Genomic DNA, 17,844 nt, shown 5'->3' with positions numbered 1-17,844 from the left:
TTTGGTGGCCATTTTCCTCCTCTAACAAATCTTTTATTTGCATATCTATATTCTTCCATAGGGGGATAATTCTGTACATGAGTTCTAAACATTTTATTTACAGCTAGAAAAGGTTTCTCTTCAGGTATATACAATTGTTTTTCAGACCGGGGTGTACTGGTGGAAGTAGACGGTTGTTCTTCTGGTATGGATAACTGTCTGTAAAAGGACCTTCTTCCACTTTGGACTGGACTTTCTACTGGTAATACATGTTTCTCTGGCAAGACTATTGGCTTGGGAATCCTAGGGTAAATAGACTGATTTGGAATGATTTTTACCCCTCCATCTTCAAGAGCCAATCTTTTGATTTTTCTGCTTGTATCATCTAAAGCCAAAGACTTATATTGAATGTACCAGTGATCGGGTAATGTTTCTTTGTCATAATGCACACCTTCAATCTGTGCATTTCCGATCCCTACAGTCACACAGTCTTTCAACACCGGCTGTTTTAGTTTAGGATGTACTGTATTGGTTAACTGAAAGGAAGTTTGAACAATTACAGACAAGAATTCACTGTCATCTGCCATAGACAGTCCTTGTACTCCTATCAAGGCTTTCCAACATTCTTTCAGATGAATGTCTGTCAGACTAATAGCATAATCAGGATAAATTGTTCCATACTGACAACCAGACATTAAATTTCCCAGTATTGTTCCTATTTTGGCATGATCATATTCATTGTGCCTTGAATCAAACAATTCTGCTATGCAGGGAGTATTTAAACCATGTCTAAATAAAGGAGCCAAACCAATCCTTATAGCTCCGAAATGTAAATAATAAAATCTTCCTTCCTTAGCATACTTCCTAAACTTTTTTATTTCATCTTCTGAGAATATGTTAAGTCCTATTATCTGCACATGTGGACCTTTAATTCTGATCTTAACTTCAACTTCTTTGAAGTAATATTTCTTAGAAAGCTTAAACATCATGGGAACCGGATATACTTCTTTAGTATCTAATGCAGGGGGGTTCCAGCTTTCTGGATCTTCTACTTGTTCATGTTCATTTACTTCTGATTCAAAAGATCTATTTTCTACTTCAGATATGGATCTTTTATCGATGGTAGAGAAAGATCTTAAAAATTTGGCCATCATAGAAAGATATAATTCTATTCCAGAAATTGACTGATAAAGCTTTTATTTACTCGGCCCAATGTAAAACAAAGATGCCTTTCAAATGCTCCTGGCTTGTCTCAGGTTCTGTCTATAGAATTATACAGGGTCGTTACAGGGCTCTGATACCAAATTGGGGTGACAGTTCAAAAATTTCTTGGCCCTTGAGTCAAGTCACTAAGGGCGGAGCGAAAGCAAAATTCTTTTGGTCTGAATCTCAACAGAAGGCATTCAGGGAGTTGAAGGATCGCCTCTGCACGGCACCAGTGCTCGCGTTATCAGATTTACAACAACCATTTGAGGTCGAGACAGATGCCTCTGACTATGCTATTGGGGCAGTCCTTACTCAACATGGACATCCAGTGGCATATCACAGTGAAACACTTTCAGACACAGTCCGGAAGTACCCCACTTATGATAAAGAGATGTATTCCATTGTACAGGCCTGCCGACAATGGAAGCATTACATTTTGGGGAAGGAAACGGTCATCCACACAGACCACCGACCTCTGCAGTTCATACAGACCCAAGGGAAATTGCAGAATGATCGCCATCAAAAGTGGTCTACATACCTGCAACAGTTTCACTTGAATATAAAGTATAAAAAGGGCAGCACCAATAATGTTGCAGATTGCCTCAGTCGACCACCAATCATGGCGCTAACCACCGTGCTCAACTCTTGCGGGCACGAGACTTCTGATTGGCCACTTCTCTACAAAAGCGACCCAGAATTTAGCCACACATACCAGACACTCTTGGAGGGTCGGCAGGTTGCAGATTTTCACCTCCAGGATGCCCTGTTATGCCACCTCGGTCACCTTTGTGTTCCTTCAAGCGAGCGTGCCAAGATGATTTGGGAAGCACACTACAGTCGGGCTGCTGGGCATTTCGGGGTCGAGAAAACAGTGGCAGTACTGCAAAACTATTTCTATTGGCCGAATCTTCGACAGGATGTTGGGAAGTACATCCGATCATGTACTGCCTGTGCCATTGCCAAACCGACCATTAAGAAGCAAGGCCTCTATACCTCGTTGCCTACCCCTAGTCGACCTTGGGAATCCATCTCCATGGATTACATGTCAGGCCTTCCTTCCACTAAGCATGGAAATGACTGTGTTTTCGTGGTCGTCGACAGGTTCTCAAAGATGGCCATTATGATGGCCTGCAAGAAGAATATCACAGCAGAAGCCACTGCTAAACTCTTCTTTGAACGAGTGTGGGTGCACTTTGGGATCCCACAGCCTATCATCTCAGATCGGGACAGTTGGTTTCTCAGCACCTTTTGGTCCAGTCTCTGGTCAATGCTGGACACCAAACTCACGAAGTCCACAGCCTTCCATCCTCAAACTGATGGCCAGACAGAGGTTGTCAATAGGATGATTGTGCACATTCTGCGCATGTATAACTCAAAGCATCCACGCACATGGGACGAGAGCCTCCCCTACGTTCAGCACAGCTACAACCGAGCTCTTCACAGCTCCACTGGCCATAGCCCTTTTCAGGTGGGTTTGGGATTCCAGCCACTATGCCCCATTGATGTGGCCATGCCACTTGCAGCTACTCACATGAATTCAGCTCATGTCCAGTCCGAAACAGATAAGGCCACCAGCTTCATTGAGCGCATCCAACATATTCGCCAACAGGTCCATGACATTCTTGAGAAATCAAATGCCAAGTACAAGCAGCGACATGATCAACATCGGGTGCCACACAAGTTTCAGGTGGGTGACAAAGTCTGGTTGCATTTGCAAAAGGAACGCCTTACTGGAGCCTATCGGAAATTGAGACCACTCAGATATGGTCCTTACACCATTACTAAGGCTATGGGAGACAATGCATTTGAGCTCAGCATTCCCCCATTCCTTGGCCTGCACCCAGTATTCAATGTGGACCGCCTTCGGCCATACTTTCCACCATTGCTAGACACATCCGACATTGCAAAACAGCTCAAACCCACAGAATTAAATCCAGATTGCATGGAACAAGCTGCAATTGATCGGATCATGGACACACAGATCAAGAACACTCGCCAACAGAATATCCAACTGTATCGAGTTGTCAAAGCGGGCCAACTCCTTCAGCAGGGCAAGTGGCTCACCAGGGAACAAGTTCAGCAGAAGTTTCCTCATCTCATGGAGGAGCTCAACGCAATGGGGACCATTGCTTCCTAAGGGGGGAGGAATTATCCAGGTGGATATTGGTGGCCACCTGCCAAGTCCACCTGGACCCCCACCATTGTCTTTCTCAGCATTTTTAGTTTCCTTAATTGTAGCACAACTTACTATTTTTAGCAGTTTTTCGGGTCCTGAACTTCCGGAGCCGTTTTGAGGCCCTAAACGACGTTTTTTGGGGAATCCGAGGGCAACACGAGTCCATGGAATGGACTGGTGTTGCCCGTTCCAACAATGATAGTGCTCGGATAGATCTTTCTAATGAGCTATTGTACGCGTCAAACGGAGATCATATGCCAAAGTTACGACCCCGGGAAGTTGATGTACCAAGTTACCCCCAAACGGGGCCCACAGTTTGGCGTTTCATCTCCTAGGGTTAGGTTTTGGAATGATAAGGGTTTTTTTCCATTGTTTCTCAACAATAAATAGGCCTTCGAGCCTCATTGTAACACAGTTCAGAGGCATGTAGCCATCACATCTCTTCTCAGAGATAAGCTACCATCGCCCTAGCTAGTTTATTTCCATTTCTGTTTGTAAGCATATTTCAGTATTTTCCATTAATGAAATGAAGTATTATTTACGCTGCATCTTTGTGTATATGGTTATCTCTGTAATTTGTTGCATTCCTTTTTAAATCCGAATCATAGTGGGAGGAGTCAGTGGGATTGTTGCAGTCAGAGATCAGAGTGACAGAGACTAGAGCAGTCAAATACTGAAGAATGCAGAGAGGGTTGAAAACAGTGCAAAAAGGCAGAGTCAATAGAAGTGCAGAGCTTTCAGTCGACAAAGGCAATAGAAGTCAGAGACTTTGATGACAGAGGCATCATTCTGATTTAGGTTGGATTTTTTTTGTTTCTAGAGTTGTTGGAGCAACAACACTAGAGAGAAGTGTTGCATGCAGAACATTCCAAAGGTTCAGGATCAGGATCAGCATCGTGTTGAATTCCTTTCTTGTTGAGAGGGAGTGTTGAAAATAGCAACAAGAAATGTTAAAAATAGAATCCATAAACTCCAGTTTAATTTGTCCTTGAATTACGCTGAGAATTAAAATCGAATTCTATTCTCATAGCAACTTGTAAGAGTTAACTAGAGTGAGTTGACTTATTTAACTTAGGAATTTCGAGTTGGAAGTCTTTTTGAAGTCATGTATATGTTCTCCCTATATTATAGGGGTTCGAGTTGAGTTAAGTATGAGTTGTAATTAGATAACTTAGTTTACTGAGTTAATTCCAGTTAAATTAGTTCCAAACTATTTGAGGAACTAATAGTGAGTCAACAGCCAGTTGGTGCACTAATGTGTTAACTAGTGCTACTCCAGTTAACTGAAGATTCCCTCATCAGAAACTCATGCATGTCGATTGTGAGAAAGACCCAGTTGAGACTAGAGTGTAGGGACGGCGTACTATTTGTTGTATAATTTTCTGAGATGTACAGATGGTGCATGCAATCAGGAACTAAACCTTGAAGGGATTGTGTAGTTTTGGATGCATTGGTTTCCCTTTAAGATGGGCTAATCAGCCATAGTAATTGCGCAAGGAAATAGGAGGCTTGGAAAGCAAAGAAGAGGCATGTATTTGTCTTAAGCTTTCTTGTGAGCTGGAGATTGATTTTACTGAGTGTTAGGATTGTTCTTGTGAGAACAAGAATTGTATTATCATCTTGGATTTCTAATTTAATGAAATACAGATAGTGGGGTTTTGAGTTGTGGCTTTCCCTGGATGCTTATTGTGTTATGTTCCGATGATGTTCTTCCTCTTGTTGATTATTTCTTTGCTCGATCTTTATGGGCTTTTGTTGTAAAGAGTAGAAATAGATTCTTATCTCTTGTTTTAGTAGATTACATGAGCTTATGAATCTATAGGAAAAGCTACAAAGTACACACAATAGTTGTGGGGGGTTTCTTTGTAACCCCAAAATACCCTCAATTCTATTGTCGTCTCAAGCTTATTCCTTGATTCTTTGGAGACATGGCAATAAACAAAGGCTCAAAAAATCTTGAAGTGTGACACATCCGGCTTTCTCCCCAAGAAAGCCTCCTCTGGTGTAATCATGCCCAGAATCTGATGAAGACTCCAAGTCTACAAATAGACTGTTGTGTTGCATGCCTTAGCCCACAAATGCATCGGTAATCCTTGGTTATGCAACATCACCCTCGTTACTCCCACAATGCTACAGTGCTTTCTCTCAGCCACCCCATTTTGTTATGGGTTGTGGGGTGATGTCAAATCTCATTGAATGCCTTATTTTTCAAAGAAATTTTTAAATTCATTCGACACGTACTCACCTCCATTATCGCTCTTGAGAGCCTTCACCTTCTTGTCGATTTCTTTCTCAACCAGTGCCTTGAATTCTACAAACTTGGAGAATGTATCATCTTTCTTCCGTATGAAGAAGATCCAACGCTTTTGTGAGAAGTCAACAATAAAATGATAAAATATTTGTGTCTGGTAGTGGAGGTTGTTGTGAAAGGTCCACAAACATCAAAGTGGATCCTTTCTAGGACTGCATGTGCTCTATTGTCCCAGTCATGGAATGTGGATTTAGTGTACTTCCCGAAGGTACATCCTTTAAATACATCAACTTGCTCAAGTGCTCCTTTGGGGAGGTCAGTGGTTGTTTGCTACATAATATTTAAGGCGCCATGATGCAAATGGAAAAGTCTTATATGCCACAAAGTTCATCAAAATTGCGACCCTTCACTTTCTCCGCCTTAATGCTTAATGCAGCACAGCTTTCCACATCTAGCTTATATAGGTTCTTCACATGAACCCTGATCTCCTTCACCCGTCTTGTGGTTATGTGTCTCAAGAATTATTTTCCTTTACTAAAGATCACATCATAACCATGGTCTTCCAAAACTGAAAAAGAGATGAGATTTTTCTTTAGGCCCAAAACGAACATGACATCCTTGAGCCTGAGAGGGTAGCATGACTCCCTCTGAAAAGTGATTGTATCAATCTCGATTGTGTTGTACCTTCCATAATCCCCCAACTCAATGTGCATCCTTGAGCCTAAGAGAGGAGCCTGCCTCCCTCTGAAAAGTGATTGTACCAATCCCGATTGTGTTGTACCTTCCATCATCCCCCAGCTCAATGTGCATCTGCAGGTCTTTCTCTTCTAGGTCACTGAAAAACTCTCTACACCTTGTCATGTGGAACGAGGCACCTGAGTCCAAGTACCACACACTCCCAATCACTGTGTTGGCCATGCATGCGATAAGGGTAAAGTCAAGCTTGAATTGGGAAGCCAAGGCTTCACCTATTGCTACTCCTAAGGTCTTCTTGCTTACCTTTTTGTGTGGACACTTCGTGTCATAATGCCTAAATTCATGGCAATGGAATCATTTAATTTTAGACAAATCTTTCTTCTTTCCCCCTTGGTTGGATTCTGGTTTGGATTGAGATTTCTACCCTTTTCCCTTCTTTCCCTTTCCAACCAATATAATTTTGTCTTCATCCTCACCCTTGGATGAAGTCAAATCTCTGGTATTCTACCTTATTTCCTCTTGTACCAAATCAGACCATAAGCGCTCCTAATTCGGTAGTTTCTCCCTCCATTTCATTGAATATGTATAGCTATGTCAGCTCTTGGGAAGGCCTAAAAGGGATAGGTTAACCAAGTCCTCTTCTGCAACATTAACACCAACACCACCGAGTTCATCACGACATTGTGTGAACCTGCTCAAATACTATGGAATAGTTCATTCTTCTACATCTTCATACTTCAAATTTTATCCTTGAGTGCCAGCTTCATGTGGTCACTACTATTCTCGAACAATTATGTCAATGCTTTCCACATTGTGAATGGAGTTTCTTTCCCATGGAGGTTTGAGACAATGTTATCCTGTACTCCCTCTAAGATTATTCTCCTCGCCTTGGCTACATCTTTCTTCCACTGAGCAAGGTTTTGGGCATCAAATGCTTGTGGTTTTGCAACATCTATCGTGATGTATTCCAACAAGCCATTGTCATCCAATACTTCATCCATGTGATCCTTCCATGTGATGAAATTAGAGGTGCCTTGCAAGGCATACTCTAGCCTCAACCCATTGAAGGTCATCTTCCCAACTCTAAAGAGATTTTGCTGCACTGAACTTCAAATTTGATCCTCCTGAGAACAACTTTGAAATTCCTGCTCTAATGCCAATCTTGCTCCTATACCATGTAGAAATTATGGTGTATATTTACAATTGCTCATGAAGTTTTAATCAAAATCAAAAGACACAAAGCTACTCTACTTCTCTGCAGAAGTTAATTCACAATTTAGAACAAAAATTTCAGACATGCAATAAGAAATAACACACATGCACATAGTAGTTTTCATGGGAAAAGAAATATGCTAATAACCCCAATGCCTGCTTGCATTATTCTTATGAATAGAGATGTATTACAATTGCTTTGCTCAATTGAGCACAACCTGCAAGTGAATAACCTATCTCTCTGCTCACTAAGAAGCTCTAACCCAGAGTAAGTCAATTTCTGCCTCTACTTGAGTCCCTATTTCCTTACACAATTCCTAAGAAATTAGGCCCCTGTTATTTAGGAATTTCTCCAAAATGGATTGCGCAATTACCAAGGTCGATCATATGACTGCATGCAACACATGTACACTCAAGACTAGTCTACAATTGATGTTACATTGCCTTGGAATCTCCACCACAAATGGGGAACTTGAATTCTCTGCATGCACTAGCTATTTTGGGTTGATTGATCAGTTAACTAGATGATCACTGAGTTTGACTGAAGTCCCACTGAACAACTAACCTTCCACTAGTTCCTCTAATAGTTGGAATTATTTTAACTGAAAACAACTTGAGATAACTAACTTTGATTGCTACAAATTATCAATCGCACATGCTTAATTGAACTCTAACTCCTCCAACTCAAATTTACTAGGTAAACTAGGTGACACAAGCCATGTCACACAAGTTAATTGTATCCAAATTGTCTATCGATATGGAAATTCGATTTTTCTCAATTTAATCAAGGCGAAACCAAATTGAGAATTTCTTGTTGCATTTTTCAACAAAAACCCTTTTGGGAGAAAACCACAAAACATCTTGTTATAATTCTTTGTAGGCACCAAACTACTGTTACGCATATTAGTAGGGACCAACCTACTAGAGACACAAATTCCCACTGCTACAAATATTCATAGGCACCAAAATTACTTCACTAAGTCTACTTGTTATTTCTACCTTCCCAAGTTTGATCTTTGCTTCTTCCTTCACCGAGTCTGCTTATTATTTCTACCTTCATCAGGTCTACTTCTCCCAAAACTTGTTTTTGGCCTCCTCTTAAGAATGAACTTGTACAACATGCCACTTAACCAATTTTACAAATCTAATTCTAAAATTTTTATTTGAGGCACTTCTATATGTCTCGTCAAATCTCTGAAAATTTAATAGTCTGGAAGTCACAATAAAGAAGTTAGAACAAAAATTCCAAGTTGATATGCTTGAACTTCTAATTTCATAATAATTCGAAAACCCTAACTTCCACAAGGCATATCTTTGAAAGTATGGTAAATCAAATTCTAAAAAATTTACCATGAGTACCTAAAGATCTCACCTTTGTCTCCTTAATATTTCACATTCGGAAACATCTCAAAAAAGAAGTTATACCAAACTTTCAAATTGACTTGTTTCAAGATTATTTCAGGACTTTACAAAAACCCTACCTTCCATGAGGCATATCTCCAAAATTATAGGGAACCAAAGTCTACATTTTTTTACCACAATTACCTAGAGATCTTGACTTTCTCTTCTCAATATTTCATAATCTGAAACATCTTAGAAAATCTCTTATAATGAAACTATCACACTAACTTGTTTGAAGTTGATTTCAGGAATGTTCAAAAACCATAAATTTTAGATGGCATATCTCTAAAATTATAGCAAACCAAAGTATGAAATTTTTACCACATGTACATGAAGATATTACCTCTATCGCCTCAAAATTTCATGGTCCAAAACATCCTAGAAGAAAAGTTATGGCAAAAATTCCAAGATGGCTCGTTTACTCCACAAATCACATTTTACTTCACCTTTAAAACCCCCAGAGTATTCCCCAACTTCTCTTGCATGCCTCGGTTCTCTTCTTTCTTGGACGATCTTCAAATGCACTCATCTATCATTTATTTATAGTGTTTCTATAGGTTATGGGGCTGAATTGTAAAATTGGCTAGGTCAATTTAACAAAATCTTTCTTGTCTCTTCATTCTTATGGAGTTAGAGGGAGTGTTATACTATGGGAAAGGTCTCAGAATAATGTTTTCAACAGTATTTCTTATGCCACCATTTGAGCTAGGTCTTTAAAGTAAAAATGCCTTCAAAGAGAGGGTATCCAAACTGGACATTAAAAAAAAAGGGTATCCAAGCAATATTTCCAACCATATTCATCTTGCAATCTTTACCTTGGAACATATGTAGTGTCCCATGTCTTTGACATCAATGACAACAATATTTCCAACAACTAGATGTATGTCTAGTTCTATGCATGTCCATAAAAAGTTTGTTTATGCTCATTGCCTTATATAAATGACAATTGCCTCTCATGGTGGTATGGGTGGAAATATGCAGTATTCTTAGTTGTTGGTTCTTCTTTGTGTCTTTAGCATGTGCTTCCTTTAAGTAGTGCAATATAATGGTTCTTCTTCCTTCGATTCCCTTATTGGGGTTCTCCTTCAGGGGATTTTTTAAACTCTTCTTTTGATTTAGCCTCACACTCTTCATATGGTGTACCTATAGATACCATAATAAGCTTCCATGCATAGACTTGTTCTTGGTCCTCCTTAAGCCCTTGTTGTTTAATAAGAGAAATATCCAGCAATTTTATTATTTTTTCTTGTACCAAAGCTTTAATAACTTATTTTGCACATTAATATTAATCATACCCATTGATTTCATACAAGGATACCAATAATAACATACACATCATCCATATCTATAACTTGAAAATCTAAATGAAAAACATATTTATCCATTATAATCTTCAAATTTGTAAAAAAAAAAATTGGACATTCTCATCCACAACTTCTATGACGTGGATATGATTTCCAAGCACTTGCAATTTGTTAGCCAAGTCAACATTGATAAAATTATGTTTGCTACTAGGGATTATAGAAATAATGACCTTCCATTGTTGAAGACATCCATGATCATGTGATAGAAATTTTTTAATTGGAAACAAACTTGTACAACTTTCTTTATCCTTCTTCTTGACCTGACAAGGTATAACATATCCATAATGTTAAACAATTTCCATCATATTTTTTGCATCGTCTAGAGAATTAACCATACAATTTCTCCAATGCTCTAGATATTTTGACTTAATAACATAAAAGTATTCAATTACCAACTTCAAAAATCAAAATAAAAAGACAACAACAAAAAATATAAAGACAACGAACCCCTAAACATCATAATTGCACATAATTAAGATAAGAGATTAGATTAAAAACAAGATCAGATTATAAGTAAACTTATATTATCAAAATTAAACTATACCCAAAAAAACATAGGAATACTATCATACACAACTAGCCACATCCCCTTAAAAAAATCTATGGTTATCACCACCATTTGTGCATTTAGAACCACTGGAATTTAAATAATATAATCTTAACACAAATAACACTAAAATTACATACGTGTAATGTCCATCCAATATATAAGTGTTTGTTTATTGAAAATCCAGAACTAAAATAAATCTTGTAAAGTTGATAGGGTTGACATGGATTTAATCATATACATCCTCTAATATAATAACTTTACAGCTTCCACTATAATAACTCCTATGAAAAAGATACAACAACTTTACATCATCCAACGTAATAACTCCTCTGAGGAAGATAGAATTTATTTTGAGATAAACTGGTAAGCATCATCAATGTTACAAGTGTTTGTATATTGAGAAGTCACATCCAAGTTGTTGTAAAATTAGTATAGTTGATTTAGAAAAATTTAACTAATTTTATATTTTTTAAATATAAATATAATAATTTTAATTAGGAAAATATTAATTTTTTATTTTTTATTATAATTAATTAGATTTATTTTTTAGTGGTTAAGAAAAATAATTGGGATTTTTTTTGTTTAGGTTTAATTTCCATAAATGACATGATGAGCTTTAATATAAAGACTTTGAGCCTTTTTGTTGAGAATAAATAATCACTCAACGACTCAGATATACCTTAATAACTTCCATTAAAAAGATAGAATTATTAAGATAAAAATAATATTTAGAAATGGTAATGGAAAAACTTACTCCTATATTTTTTCCATATATCTATCTAATCTAAAAGAATAGGAATTCAGGAATTTCATGTATTGGGCTGGTTTCTCATAACATACCGTTTAATCACTTTTAAATTGTATGTTTGTAATTCATGTATTGGGCTGGTTTTCTCATAGCATACAGTTTAATCACTTTTACCATTTATGTTTGTTATGATATAACTGATGGTCCAGCTTGCATTTCTAAACATTTTTACATTTCAGCATTTAGCATATACATGTAAGGCCATCCAACATCTTCAAAATAGACATGAACTTAACCCACAAGATGATTTCAGAAATCCAAACAAATGTAACCCTTATAGTCTCAAAGCTTGTATCAACAACAAAGCCTGCTAAAGTCTTAACAGTATAATTTGATTTGAGACTATACCAAATCACAGTTATCAAGTGGCTTCGAAGTGCTTACTGAGAAACTGCATAATAGAATATGCATGTTCCAGTTCAAAGTTTACTTTCCAAAAAGATCTCGCATATAGCACTTCCACTGATTTACCCAACATATTTATGGTGATGTATAGCAGAACCAATGAAAAATCCATGCCAAAAGCAGCATTATGATATCTTATACTTACTCGAGCCAAAAAAAAAGAAGTTAAACATAGCATATCATTTCGATAATGAATTTCTTTTTGAATCAACAAAAGAAACTAATGAGTTGCCTGTGTAAAAACAAAGTAAACTCATTGATGCACTCCCAATTCGTCAAGAATCATCAGCACAAACATAGCTCTGTATTACAATAAACAGTCTCTCAAGTCTCAGACTCTCAGCTACTCATAGTAACATTTTAGAACCTCTACCAATACAAGCATCTATTGTTTGCCCAGGATCAATGAGAAAAAAAAATTACGGTTTTTTGATATCATTATTACAGCAGAAATATATCTGCCTCCAGATATCCGGGGTTTTCAATGATATTACAGTATTTGGGGTTTCCAGCCCCCGGTACCTTATCGTCCTAACATTGATATTTGTTGATAGGAATAATACTGAACAATGAAGACCTGTCGGTAGAGGGTTCAAATAATGAAGCTAAAATACGCTATAAAGAATGTATTGGATAGCAACATGATTATCTAATCAGTGACTCAGTAGTCAACCCTGGTAATATACTCATTAAAATATAGCAAGGAAACATGCCAACAAAATACTTAACATACACAGCGAACAAGTACAAAACACAGAATTCCACAGACAAGTGTGGCAGAGAATCCCAGGAAAACCATCTGAACACCATAACTAGATATTGGGTTGTAAAACTTGATTTATGAAACACCAGAAGTTGCTAATAATCAATGCAAAAGAATTACTAAATCTTCATGTCTAAAACAATAACAGATGAAAACCTCGGGATGATTGTTTTGTTATCTTCTCTTTCTCACCTGAATCTTCTCTCTCAATCTCTCTCGGGAACAGCTGTCTCCTTCCCAATATCTTTACCATGTTGTTGATGCCAGTGAAGAAGAGGGGAAGAATCAACCTGAATAATGGCACTCCTCAACAGAGTTTGGTTTCTGACAAGCTTATTATTAGATACACTATAAACCACATCTAATATATGAAGCTTAGGAGTCACAGAATTGCAAACCCAAGAATAGTTGATAGTATTGAATGTCAGGGCCCTCCACTTCACATTAACTTATCACACACTTACCCTCCTCTCTGTCTTGTTACTCGAGAGCTTTGTCATTGAAGGTTGCATTCCAAATTTATATCCATGAAGCTTAGGGAACAGCTGTCTCCTTCCCAATATCTTTACCATGTTGTTGATGCCAGTGAAGAATAGGGGCAGAATCAACCTGAATAACGGCACTCCTCAACAGAGTTTGGTTTCTGACAAGCTTGTTATTAGATACACAATAAACCACATCTAATATATGAAGCTTAGGAGTCACACACTTGCAAACCCAAGAATAGTCGATAGTATTGAATGTCAGGGCCCTCTACTTCACATTAACTTATCACACACTTACCCTCCTCCCTGTCTTGTTACTCAACAGCTTTATCATTGCAGGTTGCAGAATTGGCTAGAACACCTGTAGATTGCATGCAAGCTTGGACTACACTGTTACATGGCTTTCGCCCCTCCACCTCCTTCCAACAAATTTGAGGAATATGAGACCTGGAAAAAGAACCTTATTAGTCAAAACCATTACATGACAGCAGACTTATGAGGCACGATAATCCGTTTAACAACCTCCAGCACCAGAAACACCAATAATATAATCACCCAAACACCTCAAAAGGACAAAAGCAAATCAGCATAGATTTCCTTAAAGGACTTTTGTATGTTCCTTCAACTTGCTAACGTTTATTGAAAAATAGAAAGCATGCACACTCTTATCTTCAATTATAAAGTGATGGAAAAATCTCTTAGTGTTACCAAGAAGTGGACACAAAATATTTTGGATTCAGAAGTGGTCTTGAGCATGAACTATGAAGAAACTAGAGAATATGTCATCAAAACCAAAGTAACGGTACTTGCAGGTATAACTTGTCTTGCTAGCCAAATGAGTTTTCCATCTCACCGAGGAGTCAAACTCAGGCTTGGTTAGTCAGATCCAATGACTCAATCAGCTTTATTAGCCAAGACGCAAATCGTTACATGACAGCTGAATTATGAGGCACAATAACCCTCTTAACACCATTCAGACCAGACACACCACTAACATAATCACCCAAAGAGCTCAAAAGGACAAAAGCAAATCAGCACGAACTTCCTTAAAGCACTTCTGCAAGTTCCTTCAACCTCCAAACCTTTATTGAACCAGAGAAAGCATGCATACTCTTATTTTCAAATATAAAGGGATAGAAATATCTCCTGGTATTACCAAGAAGTGGACACAAAAATATTTGGATTCAGAAGTGATCTTAGGGATGAATGATGAAGAAGAAATCAGAAAATAGATCATCAAAACCATAGTAACAAAACTCATGATAAAACTTAAGTTACATGGTTTGGGTTCAAGCTTGGGTTCGACAATGATTAGGTCTGGTTCGTATTCAAATTTTTTTATGAGGTTTGTCATTAAGTTCGTCTATATACATTTTCTATAAATATACATATATTAATTTTAAAAGGAAATATAGCATAGAATAGTAAGAAATCAACATCAATGAACATAAAAATGCTATTATGGACTTGGAAACTGTAAGGATAGATTACAAGCTTGAGTTATGACATGAGATTATGAGTTTTGAGTTATATGGACTTGGTCAATGACTATGAGGTTCTTCGAACCAAAAAACAAATTTATGTTCACCAAGTTTCAAAACTCAAGGTTGAAGTTTGGTGAACCTTGTAAGATAGTGTACAACTCAACTTGTTAGCCAAATGAATTTTTCCATTGAGGCATACTCGGGCTCAGCTAGTCAGACCTGTTAATTTAGTCAACAGCTCACACATAGCCCATCAAAAACCAGAAAATAGGTCATCAAATACATAGTAACAGGACTCACAAGTATAGCTCAACCTGGCAGCCAAATGAGTTTTTCCATCTCACCAAGTGAAACTTGGGTTCAGCTAGTCAGACCCATTGACTTAGTCAACAGGTCACAAAGAGTCATAAGTCAAATCCTTGACTCACAAGTTGTTGACAGCATCAACGATTTCTACTTGTAGAGCATAAGTTTAACTCATTGAGCACTCTATAAATGCCCAGAAATTGTGCAAATGAGTTCATTTTCACCATCTGTAGCTTATTTTCACCCATAGCAATTGCGTACTGAAAGTGATTGAAAAGAGGATGAAGTTAGATATTTATATATTAAACTGGTGCTAGAATCTAAAGAGTTGAAATTTCAGGATGACTGTTAGACATGGATCATGCAGTGATTCAGTTGGGTATTGTGGACTCAACACCAGACTGGCTGGTTGAGGAGGAGGCTCTTCCTTTTCAACTTCAAGACTTAAATTTTCTTGTAGCTGAGACCACCCAAAGCATAGGAGTAGATGTCTCCCATTATTAATCATGTCATCAGCCAAGTCACATGACACAAGGACATGGAAATACAAGTATCTCACCCTAAATACATCAACCCTGGGAAAAAAACACACACACACATATATATATCCAAGACATAGGGGACATATATATATATATATATGGATATATATGGTTTAGTTTGGCTGGTTGGGTGGAATTGTTGTAATCCTCCCTACCCATGTTGAAGTCTCGTAAGTTGACATGTTTAAGCTTTGGAATGAATTTTGTGGTGCTCTTAAGTGAGGATATACTATGGGCTGGTCAAATACCTACAAGCTCTCTTGAAACAGCTTGATTGTGCCTAGTGGTTAAGAATATGTGCTTCCTTGTAAGAGGTCATAGGTTCAAATCTAGAGGGGGGTAGATTATGTACAACTCCATATACTTTAGTAGTCAAATTGTTGCATGGACGCAGGTCCTTGTCCCACAAACAAGGGTGTATGGACCTGCGGTCCGTGCGACGGGCAGGGCGACTCCATCGTGCGAAGGACTTGTGCGAAATGCGAAATGAATGAACCAAGAGGCGAGTTTATACAATGTTGGGCGAGTTTTGAGGGTGGTCCCAAGAGTTGGGCGGGCCGACCCTCCACTCGGGCGAAGGCAACATGCTGAACAAGTCTGCTTGGGCGTTGGGCGTGGGTCGGCTAGGTGACATAACACGCCACCCGCCCGTATATATTGATGGATGGTTTGTTGAGGCAAATCATCATTTGGCCAACACGAGTTCGGTTGAGGAGTTCTGCAGTGCGTGGATGAGCCCGCACGACGGGTAGAACTCGGGTGGAAAACTCATGCAGAAAAGTCGGGTGAAAAACTCATGCAGAAAACTCGGGCGAGGTCGTTGGGCCAAACTCAGGCGAGGTCGTTCAGGCAGGACTTGGGTGAGGTCATTCAGGCAGAACTCGGGCGAGGTCGTCGGGTAGGAAACTCGGGCGAGGTCGTTCGGGCGAACCGGGTGAGGTCGTTCGGGCGAGCCGGGTGAGGTCGTCGGGCGACCTCGGTGAAGTCGTTCGGGCGAGCCGGGTGAGGTCGTTGGGCGACCCAGGTGAAGTCGTTCGGGCGAGCCGAGTGAAGTCGTGTGGCGACCCAGGTGAGGTCGTTTGGGCGAACCGGGTGAAGTCGTGTGGCGACCCGGGTGAAGTCGTGTGGCGACCCAGGTGAAGTTGTTCGGGTGAACGAGTTTGGGTAAACCGGTGGACGTGCGGACGGGCACGCCGAAACGATGGAAACAGTGAAGTGTTGAGGTTGTGAACGAAGGTGTGACTCGTGTGGAGGCGCCCGTGTGTGGCGACTTGGTTACAACGAGGCGCGCCCAAGTTGGTCAAACAACACAATCGTGCGACGAGGTGAACAAAGGGTTGGTGAGTCGTGCGGCGACCGTGTGGAGGCGCTGACGAGCTGGGCAACCGAGTTTGCCGAAGTTTGAAAATTGGCTAAGTGTAAATTTGGGGTTTCCCAAGATTTAACTTGTACTTTAAAAGAAGATTATATATATTGATTCGGGCATACTCATATTGCAGAGAGTTGCCCCTCCCTTTATACTGTTGTGCATTTCTATTGTATAATGTTGTTTATGTGAATGTTATGGGCTTTCACTGTATAAAGGACGAAGATAATACTTGGTAATGAAAAATAAACTAAGTATGGAAAGTTAGGCGTAGTCTACAAGTATTGGTGAAAAGAAAACAGTTGGTAGTGCCGCACCTCGCTATAGTGCGGTTGGAAGAGTACCGCCAGTGTAGGGGCGTGACGGGTGGTATCAGAGCTAATGCCAGGGAGCTGGTGCTGGTGTTGAAGCATTGACGCTGATACACACCTGCACTTCGTGACAGGTGGTATCAGAGCTGATCCAAGTTTTGCAGGAAACTTGGTGAACTAAATCAAGGAGCTAATTCTACGAAGACCAAAGACTTGAAAGGGAATTCAAGTTTTGCAGGTGACAAGTGGAATACCAGGGTGATTTAGGTGAATGGTGAAACAGCTTTAGCAGAGGAGAAGCTTTGTGCTTGGACCAAGCTGAACGACAAGGCATGGCAGGTTTGGAAGAATGCAAAGGGAAGCTCTTGCTTACCTTATACAGGTTGAAGCGGTTGAAAGAAGAGAACCCCTGGATTGGAAAGGAATGTTGAAGACGAACTTCTTCAACTTGGTTGGACAATGGAGCAAGATGAAGTTGCAAATTGTGCTAACAAGGAAGAGGAAGCCGTGATGATTGAGGATGTTGCAGATGTGACAAC

The sequence above is a fragment of the Pinus tabuliformis genome, chromosome 3_2 (genome assembly GCF_031772625.1).
Source record: "Pinus tabuliformis cultivar Carrire ecotype Pingquan chromosome 3_2, CPIR1, whole genome shotgun sequence".
Classification (NCBI taxonomy): Eukaryota; Viridiplantae; Streptophyta; class Pinopsida; order Pinales; family Pinaceae; genus Pinus; species Pinus tabuliformis.
The sequence above is the reverse complement of the archived record's forward strand: the minus strand, read 5'-3'. Positions refer to the sequence as shown.